Genomic DNA, 18,012 nt, shown 5'->3' on the forward strand with positions numbered 1-18,012 from the left:
CTGACTCTTCATTGGCAGATTTATTGAACGAAGAAAGGTTGAGTAAATGAGGCCTGTATTCATTGGAATCTTGAAGAAGGGGAGGGGATTTCATTGAAATATATAAAATTCTGACAGGGCTGGACAGGAATGAATGTTCCCCTGTCTTGACATAATTAGAGCAAGGCAGTCTCAGAGAAAGGGATAGTCCATTTAGGTCTGAGGTATGGAAAAAGGTTTTCACTCAGAGGGTGGTGAACCTGTAGAATTCTTTACTACCTCAGGCAGCGATTGCTAAGTCACAGCATATTTTTTACAAAGTAAATAAATTTCTCGATGCTGAGGACATTAAGGGGGTTTGGGAGAGAGTGGGAGTATGCTGTAGAGGTGGAGGATCAACCATGATCACACTGAATGGTGGAGCTGGCTCAATAGGCCAAAATGATTCAAGATTAGAGTGATGCGGGAAAAGCACAGCAGGTCAGGCAGCATTTGAGGAGCAGGAAAATCGATGTTTCAGGCAAAAGCCTTTCATCAGGAATTCCTGACCTGCCGTGCTTTTCCAGCACCACTCTAATCTCGACTCTAATCTCCAACATCTGCAGTCCCCACCTCCGCCCTCAATAGGGCAAAAAGCCTACACCAGCTCCTATTTCTTTGTTTCCATGTTTCACTAATTTGGAACCTACTGAGTGTTTCCAGAATTCTCTGTTTTTGTTTTCAAATTTTCAGTATCTGCAGGGTTTTACTTTTACAAAATGCATTCAGTCTGGTTGCCAAAGCTCTGAATACTTTGGTTCTTGCGTTAGTCCTCCGTGCTGGTTGACAAGGTGCTTCCACCTGCTCTATGCAGCTGTGTCAGAGTATTCCTATCATGTGATTTGATTTGGGATCAGATGTTTTTCCAGTTATTGGCCATTGCCTTCATACAATTGTAATCAATCACCTGAAAACAAAACTTGCTGTTTGATCTAATGAACAGAAATAATGTGAAGAGTTTCCCATCACATTAAATTCTGTAGCTGGGGAAACATTATCCAGAGGATTCAGCGGTGATATTGATAAGAGCAGGATATTGATAAGTCAGCCTGCTGTGCTACTGAATTGTTTGAAATTGACACATTTCTATGCTTTCCAACTCAGTGCAGACTCTGGTACATTTGTTACAATCAATAGCAGCACTGTAACATCGAAGAGTTCAAAACCCATTCCAACGCTTGACATTTTAGTCTATGCTGACACGTCTGTATGATACAAAGAGAATATTACAAAGCTGGGATAAATTTTAATCTTCACTCCCTAGCTGTACAGCAATTTATTAAAATCAACTAGGAGAAAGTGAGTACTGGATTAGTGGTGCTGGAAGAGCACAGCAGTTCAGGCAGCATCCAACGAGCAGCGGAATCGACGTTTCGGGCAAAAGCCCTTCATCAGGAATGATTCCTGATGAAGGGCTTTTGCCCGAAACGTCGATTTCGCTGCTCGTTGGATGCTGCCTGAACTGCTGTGCTCTTCCAGCACCACTAATCCAGTATTTGCTTTCCAGCATCTGCAGTCATTGTTTTTACCCTAGGAGAAAGTGAGGACTGCAGATGCTGGAGATCAGAGTCGAGAATGTGGGGCTGGACTCTCAACTCTGGTAAAGTCAATTGCCTGCCCTTTATATGAAGTCAAGAGCCGATTCTATAAAAGGCAGGCAAAGATTACTTAAAGACATACAGCACGGAAACAGACTCTTCGGTCCAACTCATCCATGCCGACCAGATATCCTAAAGTAATCTAGTCCCATTTGCCAGCACTTGTCCCAAATCCCTCTGAACCCTTCCTATTCATGTCCCCATCCAGATGCCTTTTAAATGTTTTAATTGCACCAGCCTCCACCACGTCCCCTGGCAGTTCATTCATTTCATGCACCACCCTCTGCATGAAAACCTTGCCCCTTAGGTCCCTTTTAAATCTTTCTCCTCCCTCCTTAAACCAATGTCCTCTAGTTTTGGACACCCCTAACCTGGGGTCAAGACCTTGTTTATTTATCCCATCCATGCCCTTCATAATTTTATCAACTTATATAAGGTCACCCCTCAGCCTGCAATGCTCCAGCAAAAATAGCCCCAGCTTATTCAGCCTCTCCATGTCGCTCAAATCCTCCAACCCTGGCAATATCTTTAAAAGGTTATTGTGCAGGTAGTGAAGACGAAGTCTGCCCTGCTGATCAGAATGAGACCCTCTCTGCCTGTTTAAGTGCTCAGAAGGTAGCAGCTGAGAGCAATCCTCAGCTGCACTGCTCCCAGAGGAAGCATCACCTGCTGAAATATTGCCAGGACATATTTATATGGTGACACAACTGTTCATATCCTGTTAATCAAGGTTTGAGTCACTTGTGGCTTACCAATCTTCCTGACTTAGAGGGAAGGCGCAGATGTGTAAATGCTAAAACAAATCTTGCATGTGATGGAAGAAAACAGAAGTGTTGGGAAAAGTGATTTAAAATAAGTAATATTTAATTTTTCATTAAAATTAACATAATAATTAGTGGGGAGATGGTGGCATAGCGATAGTGTCACAAAACTAGTCTTCCAGAGGGTCACGCTAATATGTTGGAGCACCATAGCAGCTCGTGGAATTTAAATTCAAATCATAAATCTGGATTATAAAACTAGTCACAGTGATGATGACCATGAAAACTATCAGTGGCGGTTGTAGAAACCAAGCTTGTTCATTTCATGTCATTTTGGGAAGGAAATCTGCTAGTCTAACCCAGCCGGATCTCCGATTTGGATGTGAGCATAAGAGGTACAGTTAGTAAGTTTGCAGATGACTCCAAAATTGGAGGTGTAGTGGCCAGTAAAGAAGGTTACAACAGGACCTTGATCAGATGGGCCAATGGGCTGAGAAGTGGCAGATAGAGTTTAATTCAGATAAGTGCGAGGTGCTACATTTTGGAAAGTAAATCTTAGCAGGACATATACACTTAATAGTAAGGTCTAAGGGAGTGTTGCTGAACAAAGAGACTTTGGAGTGCAGATTCATAGCTCCTTGAAAGTGGTAGATAGGATAATGAAGAAGGTGTTTGGTATGTTTTCCATTATCGGTCAAGGTATTGAGTACAGGAGTTGGGAGGTCATATTGCGGCTGTACAGGACATTGGTTAGACCACTGTTGGAATATTGTGTGCAATTCTGGTCTCCTTCCTATCGGAAAGATGTTGTGAAACTTGAAAGGGTACAGAAAAGATTTACAAGGTTTCCAGGTTTGGAGGATTTGAGCTATAGGGAGAGGCTGAACAGGCTGGGACTGTTTTCCCTGGAACGTCAGAGGCTGAGGGTTGACTTCATAGAGGTTTATAAAATCATGAGGGGCATGGATAGGGTAAATAGATAAAGTAATTTCCCTGGGATGGAAGAGTCCAGAACTAGAGGGCATCCGTTTAGGGTGAGAGGGGAAAGACATAAAAGAGACCTAAGGGGCAACTTTTTCACACAGAGGCTGATACGTGTATGGAATGAGCTGCCAGAGGAAGTATTGGAGGCTGGTACAATTGCAACATTCAAGAGGCATTTGGATGGGTGTATGAATAGGAAGGGTTTGGAGGGATATGGGCCGGGTGCTGGCAGGTGGGACTAGATTGGGTTGGGATATCTGGTCGGCATGGACGGGTTGGACCGAAGGGTCTGTTTCCATGATGTTTCTATGACTCTGTGATTCCTGGATTCACTTGGTATGGTTGATTCTTAGCTGCCCTCTGAGATAATCACTTGGTTTAAAGACAGTTAAGCATAAGCAAAAGATTCTGGCCTTGCCCAGACTAGAAAAAGTAAACGTATTACATGTTGAATGGTAAACAGTTATCCTTTATTTCTCAGATTCACTCATGAGTGCACATTACTGTGATTTAGTCAAGCATGAACAATAACTGAATGAAAAACCACGAAACAAAATGAGAAAATCTTTTATTGTATAAAATAAATAATAAAACTCTCAGAGATAATTCAAATTAATGACTTAGTTGCAGGGTGAAAATAATAACTTAGTAGAACCTTCTCTTGACTTTTCTCCAATGGGGTGATGTTACAATCTAGCTATCCAGTTCCCACCAGTCCTGTGTTCTTTACAGTGTCTTTAAATAATGTTGAACTTTTCAATAAGATTATAATCTTCTGCTGTTTCACAGGGATTTACTATTCTCTACGTACATAAGTAACTTGAAATGAACGATAACTATTCATGCCCACACTTTCAATAATTCATAACTGTCCGAATCATAAGTATTCCTGTCTGGAATTCCTGCACTTGCTGACATTTAGTCGTTTTAATTTTTCTCTTGATTCCCTTCCTCAACATGTATTGATCCAAGTACCTTATAAAAAATATTGATAAGGGCTCTTCTAGAACAGTGGTGGCTATGCTAACTCTAAGCCAAAAGGCCTGCACTCAAATCTCATCTACCCCAGTGACAATCATAACATTTCCAAATTGACTAATTGAAGCATTTTTTTTTAATATGGCACTGATTAGCAAATTTATTTTCTTGGCAGTCTTTGCCAGCTACATGCATTTGTGAGCAAAATTGTACTTTCGGGATTTAAATGGTGTCAACATTACAAAAGTGATAACATTTCAAAAGTACTCTATTGACTGTAAATCACTTTGGGATATCCTGAGGTCACGAAAGGTGTTTTATAAATGCAAGTTTTTCTTTTTAGTAAGCTTGAAGGAATATGTATCATATTATACATCTTCTTGAGACAATATAAATCCGATGAAGTTAGATTTCATTCGAAAAGTGTAACACTGGAAAAGTTAGATTTCAGCTGATTTAATGTGATTACAGGGTAGTAACCCTTTTCCCATTACATCATCAAGCCATTTCTTAAATTAGTTCACTCATGAATTCAACCTCAAAGATGTTTCCTGGGAAACCATTCCAATTGATGATAATCCTCTGTGTAAATAAAGAATTTTTGACAACTGCTAAATTTATATTTTACAGCTATGAACTTATGATCTGTTGCAATGTTGTCCTGTTGTATCTGAAAATAATACCTTGTTTATTCTGCCTTTAGTCCAGAAAACATTCCCATATACCTCATAAATCTTTGAAAAGAGATTGTAATGCAATCTCAGTTGAGCATACTTCACGTAAATATACACTCATGGAATGTGGGTGTTGTTGACTGGCCAGCATTTATTGCCTTTTCCTCGTTGCCCTAGAGAAGATAATGGTGAGCTGCCTTCTTGAACTGCAGCAGTCCACATATTGTGGGTTGACACACAATGCCCTTAGGAAGAGAATTCCAGGATTTTAACCCTGTGACAGTAAAAGAATGGTGATATAATTTCCAAGTCAAGATGGAGAGCAGCTTGGAAGGGAACTTGCAAATGTTGGTGTTCCCATGTATCTGCTGTTTTGTACCTCCAGGTGGGAGTGAGGTTGGAAGGTGCTATCTAAAGATCTTTGGTGAATTTCTGCAGGGCATCTTGTAAATGGTACACAGTGCTGCTACTGAGCATTGGTGGTGGAGGGAGTGGATACTTGTGGATGTGGTGTCAATCAAGCAGGCTGCTTTGTCTTGGATGGTGTCAAGCTTCCAGAGTGTTGTTGGACCCATCGAGCCAATTGGGGGGTATTCCATCACACTCCTGACTTGTTTGGGGAGCTTTGGGGAGTCAGGAGGTGAGTTCCTCACTGTAGTATTCCTAGTGTCTGACCTGTTATTGTAGCCACTGTGTTTATGTGACAAGTCAACTTGAGTTTCTGATCAATGGTAATCCCAAAGATGTTGAGAGTGGCTGATTCAGTGACGTTGTCATGGATAGATGAATCTACAGTCAGCAAATTGGTAAGAATATGGTCAGTATGTTTTTCCCTCTTGTAACAACTCTTACCACCTGCTGTACACACAGAACATATACAGAACAGCACAGTACAGGCCCTTCGGTCCTCGATGTTGTGCCGACCTTTTATACGACTTTAAGATCAAACTAACGTACATACCCTACATTTTAATATCATCCACGTTCCTATCCAAGAGTCACTTAAATGTCCTTAATATTGTGGAGGACTGTTTTCATGGCTGGAGATCTGTGACTAGTGGTGTTCCACAAGGGTCAATGCTGGGACCTCTGTTGTTTGTAATATATGTTGATAAAAATGCAGGTAGTCTGATTAGTAAGTTTGAAAGATTTGTGGCCAATGAGGAAGGTTATCAAAAGACACAGCAGGATATAGACCAGTTGGAAAATTGGGCAGAAATGCGGCAGATGGAGTTAAATCTGGACAAGTGTGAGCTCATGCATTTTGAGAGGTCAAATGCAAGAGGAAATACAGTAAATGGCAGGGCCCTGAGGAGCACTGATATAGTGGGATCAAATCCACAGCTCCCTGAAAGTGTCAACGCAAGTGGATAAGGTAATAAAAAAGGCTTACGGCATGCTTACCTCCATCAGTTTGGGCACTGAGTATAAAACAAAAGCAGGAATTGCTAGAAAAGCACAGCAGGTCTGGCAGCGTCTGTGAGGAGAAATCAGAGTTAACATTTTGGGTCTGGTGGCCCTTCCTCAGAACAGCTGGGGTTGGTGGAATATTGCATGTTGTTCTGGTTGTCACACTGTCGGAAAGATGTGGGGGTTTTAGAGAGGCTACAAAGGAGGTTTACCAGGATGTCGCCTGAATTGGAGTGGATTAGCCACAAGGAGAGGCCAGACAAACTTTAATCATTCTCACTGGAGACCAAGGAGCAACCTGAGAGAAGTACATAAAATCATGAGAGGAATGGCAGACCCACTCTAGCAGTTATGTTCTTTAGGAACCAACCAGCTCGATCAGTAGTGCAGTTGTTCAGCCACTCTTGGTTTTGGGTATTGAATTCCCCCACCCAGAGTACATTTTGTACCCTTGCCAACCTCAATTGTTGTTCAACATAGATGAGTACTGATTTTTTTTTCATTTCAAAAATATACTTTATTCAAAAATATTTTGATGATCTGTACAATTGGTCATGCCATACATGCGTATACATTCCATTTCTTTACATACAGAGATCGGAATTAATCATTCGTATATACAGGTCTGTACGCTTACCATTCATACGTTTTGCTGAGGTGTCAGCAGAGCCCACTTACTGAGTGGGCCTCCTGTTCTTCTTTGGCAAGCAGACGTCACACGGTGGTCTTTCCCCACCGCGCCTTGGCGGCAGCTGCCCCAAGCTTCAGCGTGTCCCTCAACACGTAGTCCTGGACCTTGGAATGTGCCAGTCTGCAACACTCAGTCGGGGTCAACTCCTTCAGCTGGAAGATCAACAGGTTTCGGACCGCCCAGAGAGTGTCTTTCACCGAGTTGATGATCCTCTAGGCACAGTTGATGCTCGTCTTGGTGTGCGTCCCGGGGAACAGACCTTGGAGCATGGAGTCCTGCGTCACAGAGCTGCTTGGGATGAACCTCGACAAACCACCACTGCATTTGTCTCCAGACTTCCTTTGCGCAGGCACATTCTAGAAGGAGGTGTGTGACAATCTCGTCCCCCCGTCACCGCCTGCAGCCGCTTCGAGGGCAGCATGTGGTGCGGCACAGAGTCCGGGCGTGCATAAAGGATCTCACAAGCAGAGCCCTTCTCACCACCAGCCAAGCCATGTCTTGGTGCTTGTTGGAAAGTTCTGGTGATGAGGCATTCTGCCAAATGGCTTTGACAGTCTGCTCAGGGAACCGCTCGATAGGATCCACCCTCTCCTTTTCCCAAAGGGTCTCAAGGACACTACGTGCTGACCACTTCCTAATGGACTTGTGGTCAAAGGTGGTTTTCTTCATAAATTTCTCCACGAAGGACAGGTGATATGGAACGGTCCAACTACTCGGAGCATTCCACGGCAGCGAGGCCAGGCCCATCCTTCACAAAACTGGGGACAGGTAGAAACTCAGTACGTAGTGACACTCGGTGTTTGTGTACCAGGGATCCACGCACAGCTTGATGCAGCCACACACAAAGGTGGTCATTAGGGTGAGGGTGGAATTGGGTGTGTTTTTTCTCCCGTTGCCCAGATCTTTGTACATCGAGTCCCTTCAGACCTGGTCCATCTTTCATTTCCATGTAAAATGGAAGATGGCCTGGGTGACTGTGACAGCACAGGTTCTGGGAATAGGCCAGACCTGTGCCACATATAACAACATTGACGGTACCTTACACCTGATGACCAGGTTTTTAACCGCGATGGAGAGCAACCATAGCTTCCATCTGCCCAGTTTCTGCCTCACTTTCTTGAACGCTCCTTCCAAGACTTGGCGCACGTCCCAGCTCCTCTGATCCAAATACCCAGCACCTTCAGGTGGTCAGTCCTGACAGTGAAGGGGATTGAGGATTGGTCAGCCCAGTTCCCGAAGAGCATAGCCTTGCTCTTGCCTCGGTTGACCTTGGCCCCCTAGGTTCGTTCGAACTGGTCACAGACGCACAAGAGTCTGTGCATAGACAGCGTATCCAAGCAGAAAATGGTGACATTATCCATGTACAGGGAGGCCTTAACCTGCAGGCCCCCGCTGCCAGGAATAATCACCCCTCTCAGGCTCGCATCCTTCCTGATGGACACAGCAAATGGCTCTATGCAGCACACAAACAAGGCAGGTGAGAGGGGGCATCCCTGCCTGACTCCAGATCTGTCTGGGAAACTATCTGATTCCCACCCATTGATTGAGACTGCACTGACAATGTTGGTGTAGAGCAGTCTGATCCAATTACAGATTCCCTCCCCAAAGGCCATTTTGGAGGGAACATATCTCATATACCTGTGTGGTATCCTGTCAAAGGATTTCTCCTGGTCCAGGCTGATGAGGCAGGTGTCCAACCCCCTGTCCTACACATAGGTGATCGTATCCCTGAGGAGTGTGAGATCTATCAGCTGAGGAAGGATGGTATGTGGTCATTAGCAGGAGGTTTCCTTGCCCACGTTTAACCTGAAGCAATGAGACTTAAAAGTGTTCAAAGTCAATGTGAGGAATCCCTGGGCAATTCCCTCCTGACTCATGTGCTACCACTCCTGCTGGGTCTTTGCTGCTGGTGGGGTAGGGTGTTTCCCAGGATGGTGATGGTGGTGTCTGGGACAATGTCTGTAAGTTACGATTCTGTGAGTATGATTATGTCAGGCTGTTGGTTGGCTAGTCTGTGAGGCATCTCTCTCAAGTTTGGCACAAGCCCCCAGACGTTTTCAGGGTTGACAGGGCTGTTTCGGCCATTGTCTTTCCTGATGCTTGGATTGATACAGGTGGTCTGTCCGGTTTAATTTCCTTTGTTGAGATTTTGCAGCGATTGATACAACTGAGTGACTTGCTGGGCCAGCTCAGAAGGCAACTGAGAGTCAATCACATTGCTGCAGCTCTGTGCGTTTTGTGTGTACAGTTGCTGGATGGATGGGAGTATAATTCACTACAGTCTCCAAGATTATATACAAAACCCATGCCATGCACCACCTAAAACAATATGAACATTGGATGCAAAGGAACACTATCATCTCCAGGTAAAACTTCATCTGGACTTGGATACATAGCACAGTTCCCTCATGATTGCTGGGTCATATTTGTGTGATTCTCTCCCAAACACTATTATAGGAGTTACCTTCTCCACATGATGTTCAAGAAGTAGGCTCACCACCACCTTCTCAAGGGCAGCTAGGAATGGGCAATAAATGCTGGCCACACCCCAGGTTCAGAAGGATTCATCAAGTAAAACCCTTGGCTATTATATTTCTTTGCATAGTTTATTATTAATGGAAAAGTATGTGTTTTGATGGATGTAACTCTGGATTCAAAAGTTTGAATTCTTAAAGGTTTTAACAATTTTGCTTGGCACTCCTTCAAATTTCAGATTCAGAAAGAGAAGCAGATTTGGTATTTGTGCATTTCCTCTTCATGCTATGCCAGTGTGTGTTCGAACTGGGTTGGAACAAACTGAAGTAAATCATAACTGAGCCAGCTCCAATGAGGATAACGATCTAAGCTGGGTTCCTGAGTCCCGGTTCGAGGTAATGTCATGGCATTGGAACCTGACCTGCATTGTGTTTCCATATTGGCCCTGAGACCCAAAATCCTTTGACTGGGCTGTGACAATCTGTAAACACACTGGTGGCCAGTCTGTTATTGTGACTGGACTACTTTGTTTGGGTGAGGGAAAATGGCACTATGTATGCTTGCTTCAGAAAGACCTCTCAGTAATTCAGAATTAAGGCAACTCCCCGCTTATTGGTAACACAGGAATAAAATAAATGTAACAAGTATGTTTAAAGATAAATGAGGGTTTTTTAGAAATACAGGAAGCTGACTTCAAGGCAGTTCACAATCTGAGGATACACAAATTGCTTGGAGCCATTCAAACGGCTTCCTTTCTAAGGGAACATTCACACACTTTCAACATAGAGTGGTCACTCACTAGCTTTTTGTAGGAACTTCTATTGTCTGAATGTTCGGACTCAATCTGCTTGAAAGAACAATGCTGCAGTTGGTGTAAGGAAGTAATATTGTTCTGGCTGAAGCATTGAATGTTTCTGACATCAAAAAGGTTTAAAAAAGAACGATTCATTTATTTTTGCTATTCTGGACACTTAATAGAGAATGTAGCATTATGAAGCTCAATCCCCTGCCTCCACATTTGGGAACAGGCAACAATTTTTAAATCTTGCTGCCAGTCATATTAGGACTAAATGCAATTCACAGCATGCTAGTTATTCTTGCAGAACAGGAGTTAATTTGCACTATATACTTTGTGCGAATATAAAGGAAATTTGGGCACATGTGTATATAACAGAGAATATTGTGGCACTGCTGCAGCTTGGCTCCTCATGGGACAGGATGTAGGGTTGATTGGTAACGGCTCTGCTCTGTGACCCAGCATGTTGCAGATTTACCCAGATCTGCTGTACCGATTGGAATTTTCAACTGAAAAGTTCCTGGTGGAAAAACCAAAATCCTGAGGTGTGAAATATGCATTTCCACGATGTAAAATGTGCCCAGATGCAGAGCAATTTGTTCGTAAGGCAATATCTTCAGAGTGCAGCTAATCCAACATTCTTCCTCAGCTTCTCCCCTCACCTTGTCACTCTTAAGCGCTGTAATGTGATTTAATTGAAACTGATACACGTGATCATTATTTTCATGTGCATGAATCGGTTTGTTCAGTTGGCTGGATGGCTGCTTTATGATGCAGGATGGTGCCAACTACATGGGTTCAATTCCTGCATGGGCTGGGGTTACCAGGAAGGATTCTTCAACTTAACTGTTCCCCTTGCCTGATGACCTCATGTTAAACCACTACCAGTTGTCTGACCCTAATGACGGAGCAATCCTATGATCTGGTAGAACTGTGGTGGTGAGATTACCCTTTTTATTTACCGAGACAGTGCATGGCAGGAGAGTATTTGCTTGGGTCCTCTTACCTTTACCTGGTGGTATAATCAGATTTATGTAAATCATGATGATATCACTGTGTATGACTTTGACATTGGTAAGAAAGAAGAAACTATTCATGAATGAGTATGTGAAGAGAGAAGTCTTTGGCACTGCATTGGAGACATACTTTTGAGTACCTATGTATAAAGATGTAAATAAAAGAGTGCTTTAGTATAAAAGAAGTTGTGGAGCCTTACTTAGTTACCAGAAGCAAGCAGTTCCGGGGACAATATGTGAGCGTGACCTGCAGCTTGATATCTGGGGATAGAATTAACTTCACAGTGGCAGTCAGGACAAAAATCTTCAGGGGCAGGACCTTAAATTAAAACAATCCAACAGACACAGCTAAACAGAGACATGTCTGAAAGCAGGCCAAGCTTTGGAAGACTTCCAGAACAACAAGTTGGAAAAAGGAGATGAGTCCAAAGTAAGGGGAAAAGGATCTCAGAAGACCTTGATTACAGGGCTGTAGAGTAGAAACTCTGGAAGATGGGACAAAGAGCCTTGGAAAACTTTGACACTGAGGCACAATAAATCAGCAATGCTCTGGAGAGGGGAAACCGAGTCAGAGCACTTTGACAGGAAGAAGGAAAATCCAAGTAGAGCCATGGAGTCATACAGCATGGAAACAGACCATTTGGTCCAACTAGTTCCTTCTGACCATGTTCCCAAACTAAACTAATCCCACTGGCTTGCATTTGGCCCATATCCCTCCTCCAAACCTTTCCCATTCATGTACCTGTCAAAACCCCAAACCTCCTTTGCTCCAGGGAAAAAAGTCACAGCCTGTCCTTACAACACAAACCTCCCATCTTGGAAACAATCTGCTAAATCTTTTCTGAACCCTCTCCAGCTAAATAATTTCTTTCCAATAGCAACGCAAGCAAAACTGCACACAGTACTCCTAAAGAGACCTCACCAACATCCTGCAGAACCTCAACATGATGTCCCAACTCCTATACTCAAAGGTCTGAGCAATGAAGGCAGGCGTGCTAAATGCATTATTAACCATCCTGTCTACCTGTGATGCAAATTTCAAAGAACTATGTCCCTAAGCCCCTAGGTCTCTCTTTGACAACACCATCCAGGGCCCTTCCATTAATTTGAGTCCTACCCTTGTTTGTTTGACCAAAATGCAATATCTCGCATTTATCTAAATTAACCTTCATTTGCCACTCCTTTTTCAGTACTCTCACAGGTCAGTCAGGTGTGATCATCCACAGAGCTTGCAGAACCAGGACTGACCTTCTCCTTACCTCAATCATCAGAATCCCCACAACCATGCCAGAACTGGGGGGCTCAGATGCTGCAGAACCATCTCAGGCTTACACATGAAGGAGCAGCACCTTCAAGTCAATACATCTTTAAATGCTGTAGGTCCAAAAGCTGATGATATGCTGATAAAACAAATAAAGGGAAAAAAAGTAAAATGGAATACGAACGTTTAATGTGTACTTCAACCCAAAAAGCAATGCAATGGATGAGCTCTCAGCAGTGATCTCATTTATTAGGAGAATTAATAGAAGCATTTGCAATGGATTTACATTCCCTCACACAATATCATAGAGACATAGAACATGGTAACTGACCCTTCGGTCCAACTTGACCATGCCGACCAGATATCCGAACTTAATCTAGTCCCACCTGCCTGCACCTGGCCCATATCCCTCCAAACCCTTCCTATTCATATACCCATCCAGATGCCTTTTAAATGTTGTAATTGTACTAGTGTCCATCACTTCCTCTGGCAGCTCATTCCAACACGTACCACCCCCTGTGTAAAATAGTTGCCCCTTAAGTCTCTTTCCCCTCACACCCTAAACCTAACCTTCTGGACTCACCCACCACAGGCAAAAGACTTTGTCAATTTACCCTATCCATGCCCCTCATAATTTTATAAACCTCTATAAGGTCACCCCTCAGCCTCCGACGCTTCAGGGAAAACAGCTCCAGCCTAATCAACCTCTCCTTATAGCTCAAATCCTCCATCCCTGGCAACATTCTTGTGAATCTTTTCTGAACCCTTTCAAGTTTCACAACATCCTTCCGATAGGAAGGAGACCAGAATTGCACACAATATTCCAACAGTGGCCTAACCAATGTCCTGTACAGTCGCAACATGACCTCCCAACTCCTGTACTCAATACTCTGACCAATAAAGGAAAGCAGACCAAACGCCTTCTTCACTATCCTATCTACCTGTGACTCTACTTTAAAGGAGCTGTGAACCTGCACTCCAAGGTCTCTTTGTTCAGCAACACTCCCTAGGACCTTTCTATTAAGTGTATAAGTCCTGCTAAGATTTGCTTTCCCAAAATGCAGTACATCTCATTTATTTAAATTAAACTCCATCTACCACTCCTCAGCCCATTGACCCATCTGATTAAAATCCCATTGTGTTCTGAGGTAACCTTCTTCACTGTCCATTACACCTCCAATTTTGGTGTCATCTGCAAACTTACTAATGCTCACATCCAAATCATTTATACCGATCAGCAAATTGTACCAAATCAGCACCAATCCTTGTGGCACTCGACCGGTCACAGGCCTCCAGTCTGAAAAACAACCTTCCACCACCACCCTTTGTCTTCTACATTCAAGCTAGTTCTGTATCCAAATGGCTAGCTCTCCCTGTATCCCATGAGATATAACATTGCTAACCGGTCTCCCATGAAGAACCTTATTAAACACCTTACTGAAGTCCATATAGATCACGTCTGCCACTCTGACCTCTTCTATCTCTTTGTTACTTCTTCAAAAAAACTCAATCAAGTTTGTGAGACATGATTCCCCACGCACAAAGCAATGTTGACTATCTTGAATCAGTCCTTGCTTTTCCAAATACACGTAAAGCCTGTCCCTCAGGATTCCCTCCAACAACTTGCCCACCACCAATGTTAGGCTCACTGGTCTATAGGTCCCTGACTTGTCCTTATCACTTTCTTAAACAGTGGTATCACGTTAGCCAACCTCCAGTCTTCCAGCACCTCACCTGTGACCATCGATGATACAAATATCTCAGCAAGAGACCCAGCTATCACTTCCCTAGCTTCCCACAGAGTTTCAGAGTACACTGATCAGGCCGTGGGGATTTATCCACTTTTATGCATTTCAGGACATCCAACACTTCCTCCTCTGTAATATGGACATTTTTCAAGATGTCACCATCTATTTCCCTACATTCTATATCTACATGTCTTTCTCCACAGTAAACACTGATGCAAAATTCTCATTTGAGGGGACCTATCCTCTTCCCAGTTACCCTTTTGCCCTTAATGCATTTGTAAAAACCCTTTGGAATCTACTTAACCCTACTTGCCAAAGCTATCTCATGTCCCCTTTTTGTCCTCCTGATTTCTCTCTTAAATATACTTTCTCTGCCTTTATACTCTTTGAAGGATTCAGTCAATCTATTCAGTCTGTACCTGACATATGCTTCCTTCTTTTTCTTAACCAAACCCTCCATTTCTCCAGTCATTCAGCGTTCCCTACACCTACCCACCTTTCCTTTCACCCTAACAGGAATATACTGTCTCTGGACTTACGTTATCTCATTTCTGAATTCTTCAAATTTTCCTGCCATCCCTTTACCTGCGAACATCTCCCCCCAATCAACTTTTGAAAGTTCTGGCCTAATACCATCAAAATTGGCCTCCCTCCAATTTAGAACTTCAACTTTTAGATCTGGTCTATCCTTTTCCATCACTATTTTAAAATTAATGGAATGATGGTCTCTGGCCCCAAAGTGCTCCCCTACTGACACCTCAATCACCTGCCCTGCCTTATTTCCCAAGAGTAGATTTGCACCTTCTCTAGTAGGTACATCCACATACTGAATCAGAAGATTTTCTTGTACATACTTAACAAATTCCTCTCCATCTAAACCCTTTAAACTATGGCAGTCCCAGTCTACGTTTGGAAAGTTAAAATTCCCTACTATAACCACCTAATTGGCATGGTGGCTCAGTGGTTAGCACTGCTGCCTCACTGCACTAGGGACCTGGGTTCAATTCCAGCCTCGGGCGACTGTCTGTGTGAGTTTGCACATTATCCCTGCAACTGCATGAGTTTCCTCCAGGTTTTCTAGTTTCCTCCCACAATCCAAGGATGTGCTGGTCAGGTGAATTGGCCATGCTAAATTGCCCACAGTGTCAGTGATGAATATAGGATAGGGGAATGGGTCTTGGGTGGGTTGCTCGTTGGAGGGTCAGTGTGGACTTGTTGGGCTGAAGGGCCTGTTTCCATACTGTGGGTAATCTAATCTATTATTCTTACAGATAACTGAGATCTTCTTAAAATTCTTTTTCTCAATTTCCCTCTGACTATGAGGGGATCTATAATACAATCCCAATCAGGTGATCATCCCTTTCTTATTTCTCAGTCCCACCCAAATAACTTCCCTGGATGTATTTCTGGGAATATCTATCCTCGGTCCAGCTGTTATGCTATCCCTTATCAAAAACTCCCCCTCCTCCCTTGCCTCCCTTTCTGTCCTTCCTGTAGCATTTGTATCCTGAAACATTAGGCTGCCAGTCCTGTCCATCTCTGAGCCACATTTCTGTAATTGCTACGATATCCCAGTCCCATGTTCCTAACCATGCCCTGAGTTCATCTACTTTCCCTGTTTGGCCTCTTATATTGAAATAAATGCAGTTTAATTTATCAGTCCTACCTTGTTCTCTGCTTTGTCCCGACCTGCCCTGACTGCTTGACTTGCTTCGTTTCTCAACTGTACTCGTCTCAGATTGATCTCTTTCCTCACTATCGCCCTGGGTCCCACCCTCCACTTTACTAGTTTAAATCCTTCCGAGCAGCTCTAGCAAATCTCCCTGCCTGTATATTAGTTCCCTTCCAATTCAGGTGCAATCCGTCCTTCTTGTACAAATCACTTCTACCCCAGAAGAGATTCGAATGATACAAAAATGTGAATCCTTCTCCCATACACCAGCTCCTCAGCTATGCATTCATCTGCTCTATCCTCCAATTCCTACCCTCACTAGCGTGTAGGACTGGGAACAATCCAGATATTACGAGGGCATCCTTTTTAAATTCCTGCCTAACTTTTTATATTCTCCCTTCAGAATCTCATCCTGTTCCCTTCCTATGTCGTTGGTTCCAATGTGGACAATGACCTCATGCTGGCCCCTCTCCCCCTTGAGAACATTCTGCACCCTCTCTGAGACATCCTTGATCCTGGCACCAGGGAAGCAACACACCATTCTGCTTTTTCGCTGCTGGCCCCAGAAACGTCTGTCTGTGCCTCGGACAAGAGAGTCTCCTCACACAATCGATCTCTTGGAACCCGACGTACCCTTCATTACATTCGAGCCTGTCTCGATGGAGAAAATAGGCTATGTGTATTACATTTCCCTGAGAATCCATTACTCCCTACATTTTCCAAAACAGCATACTTGTTTGAAATGAGGATAGCCAGAGAAGATTCCTGCACTATCTGCCTGCCTGTCTTACCTTTCCTGGAGTTAACCCATTGATGTGACTGTGTCTGCAACTTTTCTCCCTTTCTATAACTGTCTTCCATCACACCCCCTTCGTTTTATAATTTCCTCATTGCCTCTGACTCCAATCAATCCATTGAATCTGATAGAGTTCGCAATCAACGGCATTTATTGCAGACATAATGCTCAGTGACAAATAAACTCGCCATAAACTCCCACATCTGACAAGAAGAGCATATCACTCTACTAAAGGCCATTTTTGCTTCTTCCAATCTACAGTCTCAGAAAATAGAACTATCTTATTATTCTACAAAACACTTCTCCATGGTAACTTAATACTTATGGCTTATGTTTTTCAGTTTCATCAAGAGACGTGGCCTAAATAAAACATATAATCAAGAAAACACCCACTCTACTCCCTATTGTAGATTTACAGCAAGGCTATACTTAAAACTATTCACTTATCTGTCTCTGTGCTGCGACCTCTCCCAAACAGGTTCCTCCAAGATCAGTTGTGAATTTCACTGTTGTTAATTTTCCTAGATGCACTCCGATCTCCAGCAATACATGAGTTCAAACAGCAAAGGCAGTAACTGCACAGGTTCACTGCTGTGTCAGTTAGCAGTGTGGGTGTCTCTCTCTCTCTCTCTATCTCTCTCTCTCTCTCTGTATCTCTGTGCCTCTCTGTCTCTCTCTCACTCACTCTCCCCCCCCCCCCGTCTCCTGAACTGATCTCACCATGTGCTGTGCATTGTCTCTCTTTCTCCCTTTTAAAAGTGCCGTTGTTTGACTTTTTCTCCCCCAAAGTTCCAAAACAATGCACCAAACAACAATTACTGATCCTGGAATTCGAGGTAATCACCCCCAACACTTAAAATACCTCAAAAAGGAGCAGCCTGTTTCAGCCAGAAATTTTTCCTATCCTCCATCTTGGATTACCCAGAATATCAGTATGGAAATTTGAAGGCCGAATTAATTAGAGAGCATCTAATAGTCAAACTGAGGGATGAGACATTAATCAAACTTCCTCCAATCTAAGGAAGAGTTAACTTTAGGCCATGCAATCCACACCTCCTCAACACGAGGCAGCTTTTTCATTTCAGGTGGACAGCTTGCCCGTGTTGAATTCTATGAGAGTCAGAGCAACTAACA

Source organism: Chiloscyllium punctatum, chromosome 27 (genome assembly GCF_047496795.1).
Source record: "Chiloscyllium punctatum isolate Juve2018m chromosome 27, sChiPun1.3, whole genome shotgun sequence".
Taxonomy (NCBI): domain Eukaryota; kingdom Metazoa; phylum Chordata; class Chondrichthyes; order Orectolobiformes; family Hemiscylliidae; genus Chiloscyllium; species Chiloscyllium punctatum.